Below are 14074 nucleotides of genomic sequence, written 5' to 3'. Positions count from 1 at the left end.
AGTATAGAGTGCACAGCTACGGCTCAGCCAACCAATCGACCGAATTCACTCCCCCCATAGTGTGAGTATTGTGGGAACACTGAACGAACAATCAAATTCACGGACAACGTACGAACTGAACCAAAAAGCCAGTAGAACCAACCGATGAACACGAAATGTAATATCCTGCCACTGACGCTTTGCCACTTGATTTCGCCATAAAATACTTTCAGTCTTTTCGAGCAGTTACACGAGAACACAACGCCGCCGAAAGTAGCCGACAAAATTCACCATCCAACCTATCTATTCGGACCGATTGGAAACGAAAGCACACACTTACACACGCTCATACAAAACCTCTCTTTGCCAAAGAAACGAAAAAGTGTAGAAAAATACTTACTTAATATTTTTTGTGGCATAAATCGTTCGGGAGTTTTAAGTGCTTTTACCCACATAAGGAAAATTAATAAATAATTCTTAATAAATGCGTCCAAAAAGAGGGCTTAAATTTGAGTAACGCATTAAAAACACTCCCTGACACACTTACACGCACGGCCTAACACCTTGCAAGTCAAACAGATGTGTTCGTATGTGCGACACGAGTTGTAGGAGACGAGGTAGAAGTGTTTTTGTAATTAACTTTTTTCGGGGGGGACATTCTTCTCTTTGGCACCACCAGTGCCAACGTAAATAACTCTCACTCTCGTGGTCTATCGTAGGCAAAAGAGCTGAAGCTGGAGTCACTTACTGACAACTCACATGTCTACATTGTTAACGTTCGTTCATCACACAACAACAGAAAGTGAAAACATCCTGTGATGCGTTTAATTATAAATAGAACAATAACAAAAACATCGACTACGACTACGACAACACAAACACCAACACCAAAGGCCGTAAAAGCAGCAACAACAGATCTCCTTAACCACAACATCAGACCGGCAGCGCATTTTTAAGGCGATTATTATTAAGTGATTTAAGCTCGAAAAGTAATACCTTTCTTTTAATTCTAAATTAATTTCACATCACATGCACGTTGAAGAAGAACGCTTCAAAATATAAGACAAAGAATGAGTAGCGGTAGCGAAATGTGCTGACTGAGCAATTCGGCAAGTGTAAGAACATCGAAAATAAAACCAACCAAACCGAAAGGAAACGAAACGAAAGTTCCATATCTTAAAAAAAGAATATCTATAAAAAGCCGTCCAAAAGTGTTTTTCGGAAGGGCATTCATTATACGCGCGGTTAAGTGCGAACGGTGTGTTCTTGTTCTTCTACGACGCAACAACAATAGTGGTAATATAAATAACGACGTTACTGAATATCAAATCTCCTGAGGTTTTCCGCAACAGCAAAAGTTTCAAGTAAGTGAATGATTATTCTTAAGGGTCTTTGTGGATTTTCAGTGCAAAAATAGAGAAAAAAATGAACGTTTTCTATCTCCCACCTCCCATTGTAAATAGACAAAAGTGCGTATGACTTTTATGGCGTTGTTGTTTGACTTACTATGTGTGGAGGTAACAACTTCTTAAAATGTTTGTTTTAGATCCCTGAAGAAAAAGGGAGACGATTTTCGCCACCTTAAAAAGATGAAACTGTAAACATATGGCTCTTTTTTCGTTTTACCCATAACACAGTTAGTTGTTGTTGTAGCAGTGTGTTGTACACTGAGGCGGCAGCCCTTGCCAATGAAGAACTTCATCGGGTCAATCCGGTACGTACAACCGGCTGCCATGGGATTGATAACACAGTTAGTAGTTGGTTAAAGTGACAAAACCAGGGAGAATGCAAGGAAATAAATAACCCAGCGGTTAAATACTAGTGAAAAATTACCCTACAACTTCTAGAAACTTGTGTTACAGAAGGCCTTAAACCCCTAGTCATTCTACGACAGCTTCTTAGAGTATGGACAAAAACAATAGATGTAATACATTTATCTCTTTAGTTTGCTATTTATGCCTCAAGATGTTAATCAGAAAATGACATATATGAATTTTAAACCTGCTGTATCTAGCGAATTCCAACATTTATTATATAGTATAGTATATAGATCGGGCCAGATTTACTCTTTAAGTCGATTTTGCCATATCCGCGCATGTCTCTTAATAAATTTTTTATTTCATTTATTATTGAAAAGAGATTGAAAAGAAAGAAGAGAAAGAAGATCGGAAAGGTTGATAAGAGGGTGTGAATATTAATATCACGCCGCACGAACTCGGCATAAAAAAGAGGTCCCTTATCATTGAAGTTAAACTTTAATCGGACTGCACTCATTGATATAATAGAAGTATCACCTGTTTCTTAATGGAATGTTCATGGGAAATTTAGTATTTAGTAAGGGAAGAAGGCTTTTGAAATTGGAAAAGTTAAAAACAGCAGATTTCAATATAGCTCAAATAACTTTACAATCTTATGCACATTTGTATACTTATCTCAGCAAAATATAACCTTATCAATTAAGTCTGTGGAAATTAGTTCATATTTAAATACAATTTCCTTATATTTGTATTGTCCGATTTCCACCCATATTTTGCCATAATATAAACACTTTTGAAAGGAGTTTAAAAGTCCAATAAACAACAAAAACAAAACATGGACATTTTGTCGTTAGAGACAATTAACTTCAAATTTCATTTTTAGAGAAATTCACACACCTTTTTCTTTAGGCCAATTTTAACCACTAAGGTTTATTTGGAAATGTTCTGCAAAAAGACTAGCTGGGCCTGCTTTTTAATGTCGTCCATTCTAAATATTTGGTTTCTTTTTTACCGCTGTTTTGCTTTGACACGTTTCAGTTCATCTTCATCTTCGACTTTTTCCTTATTCCAAAATATAGAAGAAGAATCTGTAAAAAATGTTGTGCAAACGACAACATTAAGTGCGGGGATGCATTCTAGATGTGGGCTGAAGCATATGGTATATATATATTCTTGAGAAATGCAAAATTACAATGCCACCGTAGCGCAAAGGTTAGCATGTCCGCCTATGACGCTGAACGCCTGGGTTCGAATCCTGGCGAGACCATAAAAAAAAATAATTTCAGCGGTGGTTTTTCCCTCCTAATGCTGGCAACATTTGTGAAGTACTATGCCATGTAAAACTTCTCTCCAAAGAGGTGTCGCACTGCGGCCCTCCGTTGGGACTCGGCTATAAAAAGGAGGCCCCTTATCATTGAGCTTAAATTTGAATCGGATTGCACTCATTGATATGTGAGAAGTTTGCCCCTGTTTCTTAGTGGAATGTTCATGAGCAAAATTTGCATTTTGCATTTACAATGCTTTTTTAACGTCCTAGACACGACTATGCCAAATTTAAAAAAAATACTATGAATCTGTTTGTAGTTTTGTAATCTTCTCCCAATGACTTTTTAATATAGTCCCAAATTATCCCTACCATTGAAGAAGAGTTTTCATAGGTGAGGTGACCCTGTTTCACCCGGTCATTCGCCTAGCCCATTTGGGAGTAGGACAGGCACCCGACATTTGGCGCCAATTTTGGATATCAGATTTGTACTCCATTCCCAAAGAAGTTTTATTTATTTGACCCACATGTGCGTTTGGAGGTCGGCTGTCCTCGAGTCACTTACGCTCAATTTGGTTACCAGGTTCGTACTTTACTTAAAAAGCCTTTCATGCAATACCCACATTGTCAAGATCATGTCAGGGACATGATCCCAAATTTTAATTTTCTCAGGGCCTAACACAATATTATCCGAAAATTTGACAAAAACGTAATTAAAAACCAATCATATATGTTTCTATACCCACCACCATAGGATAGGAGGTATATTCATTTAGTTCTTCCATTGCCAAAACATTGGAAAATCCATTTCTGACCCCATAACGATATATATTTTTACTCGTCTTTAAATTCTAAGACGATTTATTGAGCTGAAATACCCTGCATCTTTAAATCAAGAGAATGACTGGACTGAATAACATTTATTTGATTGGATTGATAAGGCTATTGGGCCACTGGTTGATATTTCGTTCCCCTATTATAGTAAAGCCTATGCGGAGATGCGTTTCAGATAAGAATTGTTCTACAAACGCTGTCTGCGATATAGGACAGCAGTAAAACATACAACTGGAGGAACTAGTATACAAGAGAATCGAATAAAGCATTGAACCAGGTTGGTTAAAGAGAAGTAGCAACTAGAACGCCAACAAGAACAAATTTCTCAAAGTGTGTGAAAAATACATAAAAATATCTTAACTATCATAATCGAAAATCCACATTTACTTATTTAGTTGACTTAGATTTTTAGCAGCGAATTTCAAAATCTAATGATTGAAGTCGGAGCTCGAAACCAATTAAACATATGGTTAGCTGACATGAATTGTTGCCAAGTTCACACTGGTATAGCTATCTATATCTACATATCTGTCAAACTACAATAGAAATGACAGCTACATGATATTTGTTTTAATGACAGCTCATTATATCATTTACAAGCCACCAAAAGCTTTTGCTTCTGAATTTGTTTAAAACAGAAAGTTTTTCTGGATAGAGTTCATGCGTTTTAGTGTTATATATGCCTAGAAATCACAACTGGCTATTGTTGATGAACCCAAACACTTAAAAGTGGACAAATCGCAAACCATTAAAATTAACCTGGTAGCGTTGCCAAGCGCCTTGGTGGTGGTACCAAAAACCTGCAACAACACCTGCAAAGTTTCGGCGAGTTGCTGCGTTGCACAAGTATGGTGAATTTCCGTTAGCAAAGTCAAAATGGTCGTGCTTACTTAACCAAGCGCACATTCTAAAATGTGAACCTTCAAACGGCCACCGGAAGTAATTTTCCATTTCAGGTGATGACATCGTCTTCATTGAGGCTGCTTTGGAGCAGTGGATATCCAAACATTTCTGTCGTAGACCATGGACGTACCAAAAAGTCTTGTCACCGTCACATGAAGCAATTGTAAACCAGGAATGGCTAATCATGGTTTACAATTGGGGCGCAAAGCTCGACCTTGTGAGAAAGATGGACATCCCACAGCTCACAAAGGTGACGGTCTTCATCAATGATGTGAGCGGCGAAATCGCGACGGAAGGCAAGTCTTAAACAAGCAAAACCAATATTTGGTCCGGGGGAAATGACAGGTTTTCCACAGGGAGGAGAAGGAGGAAGGAAATCTCCTTGTGGTGAGTATTGATCAAGTCTCCGTGACTAGTTTGGCTAAGACTAAACGCATGGTGTACTACGGTGCCCTGGCCGTCGTTTTCAAGATTGGTAAGACAAGGATAGGCAAATATCTTCATATTGAGTCATCTTCCTCTCAATATTGGCAAGACTAAGCAAATATCCTAATACTAAAACATCAGAAAATGTAGGGGCGAGAGACCCAACGCAGTACAACGGACAAGGACCCGACGACGGAACCATCAACGATTTTCTCGAGACTACAAAGACTAGGATGGATAAACATCCTAATGCTGAAACATCAGGCAGGGAGCCGACGATGAGACCATAACCTACACCCAAGAAGCCCATTTACACAAGATTTGGAAGACTAGTATATACAAAGATCCTAATATTGCAATATCAGGCAGTACAGGGACGGTAGACTCAATACAGCCTAATGAACAGGGACCCGATGATGGAACCATTACGGACTTTATTAAGATTTTGAAGATTAGGATATACAAAGATCCTAATAATTAAACATCAGGCAGTAGCCCACTTTGCTGTTGCAGAGCTTCCTGAAGTATTGCATATCTCTTTGAGTGTTGGGAAACTTTACCCTAACTGCAATTGCCACGTCATCAGCATACGCGACCACTTTTACGCCTTTTTCTTCCAGAAAAATGCGTAAATGTTGTTAATGGCTATATTCCAAAGTAGAGGAGACAGTACACCTCCTTGAGGAGTTCCTCTGCCGACCCATCTGTTTAGATCCACAGATCCCAAGCATGCCGTAAGTTGATGCCCATAAACTCCAACTTTTTCATTATTGACGTCGGTTTTACGTTATTGAAAGCACCTTCAATGCCAAGAAATGCTACCATTGTATATTCCTTGATAACGAGGGAACCCTCTATGTAGCCGACTTATTCGTTAAGGGCTGTTTCAATGGATTTTCCTTTACTATATGCTTGCTGCTGCCGCGATAGGCCATCTCCAGGGATCTTTGCCCTAAGATATGTCTCTATCAACCTCTCAAGAGTCTTCAGCAAAAAGGATGATAGGACGAAAACCTATTACCTTCGTGTGGTGAGGTTTTCCTGCTTTCGGAATGAAGATGGCTGCCACGTTGCCCGTTGGAGAATTTCCCGGGAAATGTGTATCAACGAGTCCATACATTCTCTGACTTCTGGATATACCCCACCGTAATAGATCTCGAGGACAGAATCTTCCTTGGCCTAGAGGCCTCGGATGTATCCTCCACGGAGCTGCAGAATTCTACCCAGGATTTGTTCTGAGCCTTCATAAGCTCACCGTTATATTTTCTAAGCTCAGCCTTATGTCCCAATCGAGTGGTGCTCTTGTGACTTTTGCCCTGTTGAAGAGTATTTTGCAGTCCTTTCATAGACCAACCAGCTCTGCAGTATTTTCTCCAAGGCTGATACTAATATACCGATGATCAGTACAGCGTCTCTCTCCAACACTTCCCAGTCGCATATTCTTCTATCTTCTTCCGATACAAAGGTAATATATGGTACCTCCTGCCTGTTCCTGGTAATAAAGGTCGGTTTATCCCCTTTATTACAAATCGACAGATTGCAACTTATATTATATTCAATAAGCAGCTCACCCCTTTCGTTGACATCCGAACTTCCCCATATCTGGTGATGTGTATTACCATCACTTCCTAAAATGAGGATTTCTTTCCTACAGAAGCGGCTTCAACCACCGACTTAAGGTTTGAAGGCGGCATCTCTGAATCGTGTGCCATATATAGGGAAGCTAGCCAGTAATGAGACTTGTTTATTTCAAGGCTACTACTACTACTACTACTACTAAATTTTCAGTGCTTAGTGATGGAAGAAGATAAACATTACGACCACTCTTTGCAAGAATACAGGCTCTGTGTCTCCCAATCCCCGTAACCTTGAGAATTTTAAATCCCGGAATTCTTAGTCCACGAACCATTACTCCACACACCTATGGTTCCTGGATAAGTACCACGTCAAATCCCCCTGCCATCAGGTGCCGTGGAGATTTATCTGTAGAAACCGGACCATAGTCAGGATTCAGAACTTCCACCACTGTTGTGTTAGTCTCGTCTTGGACGATTTTTCCTTAGATGCTTCACTAACTTCTGCTGTCGAAGTACTTTCTGAGTTCTGTGCCTCCCCGCTGACGAACACTTTGAGCCCAGTCCCACTTTGTGACCCACCCACACAGGGCTTATCGGGTCCCATTTCTATGCCATCCCCTCCTGTCTCGATTGTGGCAGGGGAATTTTCAGTCCCCTGCAATCTGCCAGACTTTTGCGATGTGGTTGTTAGTTCTTTAGGCAAGTGTTCAGCAACAACTTCTGAGTCGTCTCCTGATTCCCCAATTCCACCGCTTCTATAGACCTTCAGTTTCAACTTGCTGAATCCGTAGGACACAACCCTTTCAGACTTGTTGAGGTCTGCGAGACAGCCGGAGTTTAGTACGAATACTGCATGTCTCCGGTCACTATCAGCCTCATCCAGTCTTCCAGTCGGTGCTTGAAAGATTGGGATTACATTCCCTCAGTCTTCCAAGTATCGCTTCAGGATCTGAGGGAATCCTTGATATCCAAGCATGCGCCATCGGTCGAGTATCTTCCTTCTTGACTTAATCTAGCGGACAACGATACATTTTAATTGAGCGTTGGTCGCCGAAGGCAATTAGTCTGTATCGGCCTCGTTACCAGCCTGCATCGTCACAAACTGGAGGAGACCCAGGATATTTCGCAGGGACATCGGAGCATATTGATGACAGTCCATTGACTATCCCACTCTAGTTATTCCTAGGTATGCAGCCCTGTTCTTCTCACTTGTCACTTGTTCTTGGACACATCTTACTGTTGTTCGCCCTATTTCTTTTAGGCGTGGGATGCCCTCCAGGTGACCGCAGCCTTTTGGCTGACTGCGGTGCAGTTTCCAAATCTAGATGTGTTGTCTTTGGAGTAGCCTGTGCAGCGAAATCCCGAGCCCAATTTATGGAGTCTCTCTCCCTATTAGTGAGAGTCTTAGGTTCATTTGCACCACGCCTCTCAATAAACCTGAGAGCGATGCGTCTTCTATTATTCCAACCTCTTAAAGAGCATGTTGGTTTACCGGGGAAGGCCGATGGCTTAAGCAAATTATAGGCATGCGAAGAAAGAATAGGTTCGGCCTTATCCTTGAGACTCGAACCAGGTGTCTTCGCCAAAAGCCCCTGCTGACCAGTCGTTTGTCGGCTAGTGCAGCCTGGAGCAGCCGCTGCACCATTCGAGGTTTCAGTAGCAGACAACATGCAACGGCCTGATACCACCGTTGCTGCTGTTGGGCCTTTGAAGTCCATTCTAAGCCTACTCCCGGAAGAAGAAGAATAAACAGAAGAATCCTTCCATGCCAAGACGCGCACATTGGAGGTTTGCATTGACATCGATGGAGCGTTTAAAAATGTGCGGACCGACACATAGATCCAAACCTTAGACTGGTACCGGCTGGACCAGGACATTAGAGACTGGATAAACGATATGCTAAGGAAAAGGTGGATAAATTGCGGGTCCTATGACATATATATCTGAGAAAGTGGCACTGGGCACGCCACAGGTGGGCATTTCATCGCCACTTCTTTAAGTGACCACCATAAATAACCTATTACGGTTGCTGGCCACGATCGGATAAGAATTTCATCCTCCAGGGGTTCAAGAAGTCAAGATCCATGATAGGTTTATATGGCAGCTATATCAGGTTATGGACCGATTTCGACTGTACTCGGCACAGTTGTTGGATGTTGGATAACAAAACACTTCATGCAAAATTTCAGCCAAATCGGATGAGAATTGCGCCCTTTGTAGCTCATAACGTCAAGACCCAAAATCGGTTTATATGACAGCTGCATTAGGTTATGAACCGATTTGTTTCATACTTAGCACAGTTGCTGAAAGTGATACCAAAACGCCACGTGCAAAATCTCAGCCCAATTGGATAAGAATTGCGCCCTCTAGATGCTCAAGAAGTCAAGACTCAAGATCGGTTTATATGGCAGATATATCAAAAGATGGACCGATTTGGACCATTTACAATCCCAACCGGCCTACACTAATAAGAAGTATTTGTGCAAAATTTCAAGCGGCTAGCTTTATTCCTTCGAAAGTTAGCGTGCTGTTCAGGCGGAGAAATTTTACTTTCGAGACGAGCTTGATGGTCGAAGAATTTTTTCGACTCCGACTCTGAATCCAGCAAAATTCCGACCCCGCAAACCAAACGTACTTTCTCCCGTTTTCAGTACTTTTTGCAAATTTTTTCTTTCTACCCTCTAGGTCTATCATATCGCCCTGTGCGAGTTTAAATTTCCTATTCCATTCTATTATGACCAAGCCCAGGTTAGGTTAGGATGATGCCAAGACCTTAGTCGATTAGACATCCACTTTGGCCGAATTAAGGCCAATTGTGATTCCTCATCATTCCTCTTCCCCTTCCGATGAATACACTTCAGAAAGCCAAACGTCCTTTAACTTACATTCTGGAACCACCCAGATGAAAAAGCAAATGCCTTGCTCCTGCACGGATTTACACCTCTCAGTTCTTCTAGTGCCTGATAGAAAAAAGAATCCACTATATTGTTTCTACTTTGACATAGAGCTGGATGTTGACAAAGAAAGTAAAAGCTGTCCTCCGTGGCGTCGATCTCATGACACCACCGACATAAGGCATCATTTCTTATGCAGATACGAGACATGCTAACTTAACTTATTATGTCCTGTTATAATTCCGATAACCATACTCAGATGTGCCTTTTCCATTGACAAGGACTATCTATGTACAATTTCGAGCATTCATCCAACAAAAGCTGCTGAATTCCAGCGATTTAACCATGTTACTCTATAACGCTCCTTAATTCCATGGGCATTTTCCGATAGTGGTGGGTAGACATCCAATATTGACCCAAGAGCAAGGTCTTCTCATGTCCCATAATATTCTTATGTCCAGGAACCCAGTATAAAGCCAGATTTTGATTAGATCCTAGATCCTATACTCGGACCAACTAAAGCCTTCAATGCTGCTTGACTATCACCGCAGATAGAGATGTCAGATTGTTTTATACCTCTGGATAGCACAATCTCCGCCGCCCTAGTTATTGCAAAACCTCCGCCTGGAAAATGCTGCAGTCATCACGCATTCGCAAAGAGACGTTGATGTGAAGTTCACCGCCATATATGCGACAACCGGTCCCGTTCTCCATCTTATATCCATCTGTAAATATATTGACATCCGTAATCAAAATTCGATCCTTCAGCCGTTCTGTCAGAGTCGGTATTCTAATATATAGTCGGCGATATACTATTGTATTTCCGTTCCTACTTGTTAGTCCGTCTGCAGGTCTTTCAATGTGCTGTCCAGTAAACGGGTATGTCTAACTGGAGTGTTCCTAAGCAGGTCAAGCTGTAAAAGTCTAAACAGAGTCCTCTCCGCCGACTTCTTTATAAGCAAATCGATTGGCTGGATTCCCATCATAACATCTTGGAACCTCCGATTAAGCCAACTTCTTACCACCTGCATCGTGGGTACCTCGAACTCCGGAATGCCAAGCCCAACATTCGTACCAAATTGCATGATTATAACATCAGTCAGTCAGCCAGTCTTTTATTCTCTTCTACACTTGTACGTTGTATGCTTCATTTTACATGGCCAGTACGTTCTGTTCCTGTTCTCAAAAGAAACTTTTTTAAAGTGGGTGTTTAAAAAGAGAATATTTCACGATTTGAATTTTGAATGCTATTGTTCAAGGCATTTTGCCCTAAAACAAACTGGTGTCAAACAATTACGTATATGGTTGTGTGTGTGTGCGCGCGCGCGCCCAATGGCATATGGGATGAGGCAAAGACGTCAGTTTAAATGAAGATATCCCACAATTTAGAGTAAGAGTGTAACATGTGGGTCTGGCGTGGATGTTATTCCATTTAGTCAACCTCTATTTATTTTTGGCTTGATATATTCCTGTATGTACGTTTATTAGACTGGTCCTTTTTAAACATACTCTGTATGGAGATGTTTTATATAAAAAATCGTTCAGTCACTATTTGCCACTCAAAGTTAAGAAATTTAAAATTGCAAAGCTAAATTATTACCAAGTAACGTCTTTAACAAGCAAGAGAAGGTAAAAGTCGGGCGGTGTCGAATATAAAATACCCTACACTTACCATATAAGTGGAAATTGAAAGCTATATCTAATTCTGAACCGAATTTGATAGAATTTGATGGAGGTACAATTATTTAAAAACAAAAATTCAATGACATTTTTTCCATATGAACTTTAATGAATTTTTTCTAAAGACTAAACATCGTAATCATCGTAACATTCTCTAATGACAAAACTTCAGCCAGAGCTGGACCCCCTCGAACATATTTTCTTAGAGACAAAACTTCATTACGATTTAGACAACATTTTAATTAAATTCGTCTGTTTGCGCTTTCTTTATTTGGACTCAAAATCTTGAGATTCCATTGCAGGATATTGTCCGGCTTTAGACCATTTGTTTAATGCTTTCAATTCAAAGAATAGTATAGCAAAAACATTTAAAAGTCAGCAAAAAGTGTGTTGTTGCTAGAAGCATTTGACTGGTTTCCTGTATCACGATTTCATTTTCAACCAAGAAAGATCATCAGCAGGATGTGTCAAATGGATCATGGTGCTTTACAACCACTCCAACTAGAGCAAGTTGTAAAGCACACATCTAAATTTGAACAGGGCTCTTTAAGTCGACTTGTTTCATAAGCGCAATAGAAAACAAATCAAATCTTACTTCCCTTATTCAAACCCAACGTATCTAACGATGCTAATAGCAACAAACAAATTTAATTGCTATTTCTTTGCACAGATTCTTTTTTTGTCCTTAAGCAAGTTAAGTTCGAAGATGGGCTATATCGAACTATATCTTGATATAGCCCCCATATAGACCGATCCTCCGATTTAGGGTCTTAGGCCCATAAAAGCCACATTTATTATCCGATTGTGCTGAAATTTGGAACATTGAATTGTGTTAGGATCTTCGACATTCGTCGTCAATTTAGCTCAGATCGGTCCAGATTTGGATATAGCTGCCATATAGACCGATACGCCGATTTAAGGTCTTAGGCCCAAAAAAGCCACATTTATTATTCAATTTTGCTGAAATTTTGGACAGTGAGTTGTGTAAGGCCCTTCGATATCCTTCGTCAATTTGGCCCAGATCGGTTCAGATTTGAATACAGCTGCCATATAGATCGATCCTCCGATTTAACGTCTTAGGCCCATAAAAGCCACATTTATTATCCGATTTTGCTGAAATTTGGGACAGTGAGTTGTGTTAGGCCCTTCGATATCCTTCGTCAATTTGGCCCTGATCGGATCAGATTTGGATATAGCTGCCATATAGACCGATCCTCCGATTTAGGGTCTTAGGCCAATAAAAGCCACATTTATTATTCGATTTAGCTGAAATTTGGGACAGTGAGTTGTGTTATGCCCTTCGCCACCCCTCTTCAATTTGGCCCAGATCGGTTCGGATTTGGATATAGCTGCCATATAGACCGATCCTCCGATTTGGGGTCTTAGGCCCATAAAAGCCACATTTATTATCCAATTTTGCTGAAATTTTGGACAGTGAGTTGTGTTAAGCCCTTTGACATCCTTCGTCAATTTGGCACAGATCGGTTCAGATTTAGATATATCTGCCATATAGACCGATCCTCCGATTTAGGGTCTTAGGCCCATAAAAGCCACATTTATTATCCGATTTTGGTGAAATTTGGGAAAGTAAGTTGTCTTAGGCCATTGGACACTTTTCATCAATTTGGCCTTGATCGGATCAGATTTGGATATAGCTACCATATAGACCGATCCCACGACTTAAGGTTTTGGGCCCATAAAAGGCGCATTTATTGTCCGATGTCGCCGAAATTTGGGACAGTGAGTTAAGTTAAGCCCCTTGATATACTTCTTCAATATGGCAGAGATCGGTCCAGATTTGGATATAGCTGCCATATAGACATAAGGTATGCAATTTTCACCGGATTTTGATGAAAGGTGGTTTACATATATACCCGAGGTGGTGGGGATCCAAAGTTCGGCTCGGCCGAACTTAATGCCTTTTTATTTTTTTCTTGGAATATCAAATCCGAACAATATTCCTCCAAATGCGGCTTAAAAATTTTTCGGAGTACTTGAAGGAAATTACGATTTGTACTTTAATTATTTTCTTTGGTTAAGAGATCTATTATGATTGTGCGACACAAAAAACCGGCCTGTTGGAAAAAACACACAGGATCGTTAACATTTGAGAACAACACGTGTACACCGTTCTTCCTAAGGCTGATGTACGGTCATGTACACATGGAACAAAAGCGTCTGCCCGTAGGCACTCGCATGTTAGATAAGGTTAGGTTGCAAAGAGGTAGTGCGTCGCCATGCCAATATGAATATACACCTAAGCCAGAAATCGGCTTGTTTTGTCTGTAGTCTGAACATTTTACTCTTTTACATCCAACTGTTTTGTTTGTTTTTGGATAAGCAAAGCAAACACAGAGCCTTGCTGGGAGTATCCGAGAATCTAGGCATAGTACCCAATGAAAATGTAACGTATTTTGCAACTATTTTATTTTGTGGCTGTTTGCAAATGCGATAACGATCAACATTGAAAGACTTTTTGTGAGCTTTAATAAAAAAAAGTTTGCCAACAAATTCATTATAGAGAGATAAACATGTGTGAGAATTCCGACTTGCGCTTAAAAAACAATTCAATATAGAAAAGTATTTGTTATAGAGAAATTCGTTATAGAGAGGATATAATAGGTGAAAATGGATGAAAAAGGTTGTGTTTTCAATCTGGATTCATTATAGAGAACAATTTGTTACAGGGGATTTCGCTATAGAGAAATTCGATTGTATATGGGAGCTATAGTATTTTTTCCAATTTCCAAGCTTTGTCTC

The 14074-nt window shown here is 40.3% G+C and overlaps 1 protein-coding gene across 1 annotated transcript in view; it reads left to right on the top strand.

The window, feature by feature from the left end:
* Positions 1-741: 741 nt before the first annotated feature.
* LOC106092835 (potassium channel subfamily K member 1) overlaps positions 742-14074 on the top strand; it is a 96118-nt gene continuing 82785 nt past the window's right edge. The window contains exon 1 of the mRNA XM_059366684.1: positions 742-1343. The gene's annotated coding sequence lies outside the window, so the exon portion shown is untranslated. The remainder of the gene's footprint in view (positions 1344-14074) is intronic.

The sequence above is a fragment of the Stomoxys calcitrans genome, chromosome 4 (assembly GCF_963082655.1).
Source record: "Stomoxys calcitrans chromosome 4, idStoCalc2.1, whole genome shotgun sequence".
Classification (NCBI taxonomy): domain Eukaryota; kingdom Metazoa; phylum Arthropoda; class Insecta; order Diptera; family Muscidae; genus Stomoxys; species Stomoxys calcitrans.
The sequence above is the reverse complement of the archived record's forward strand: the minus strand, read 5'-3'. Positions and strand labels throughout refer to the sequence as shown.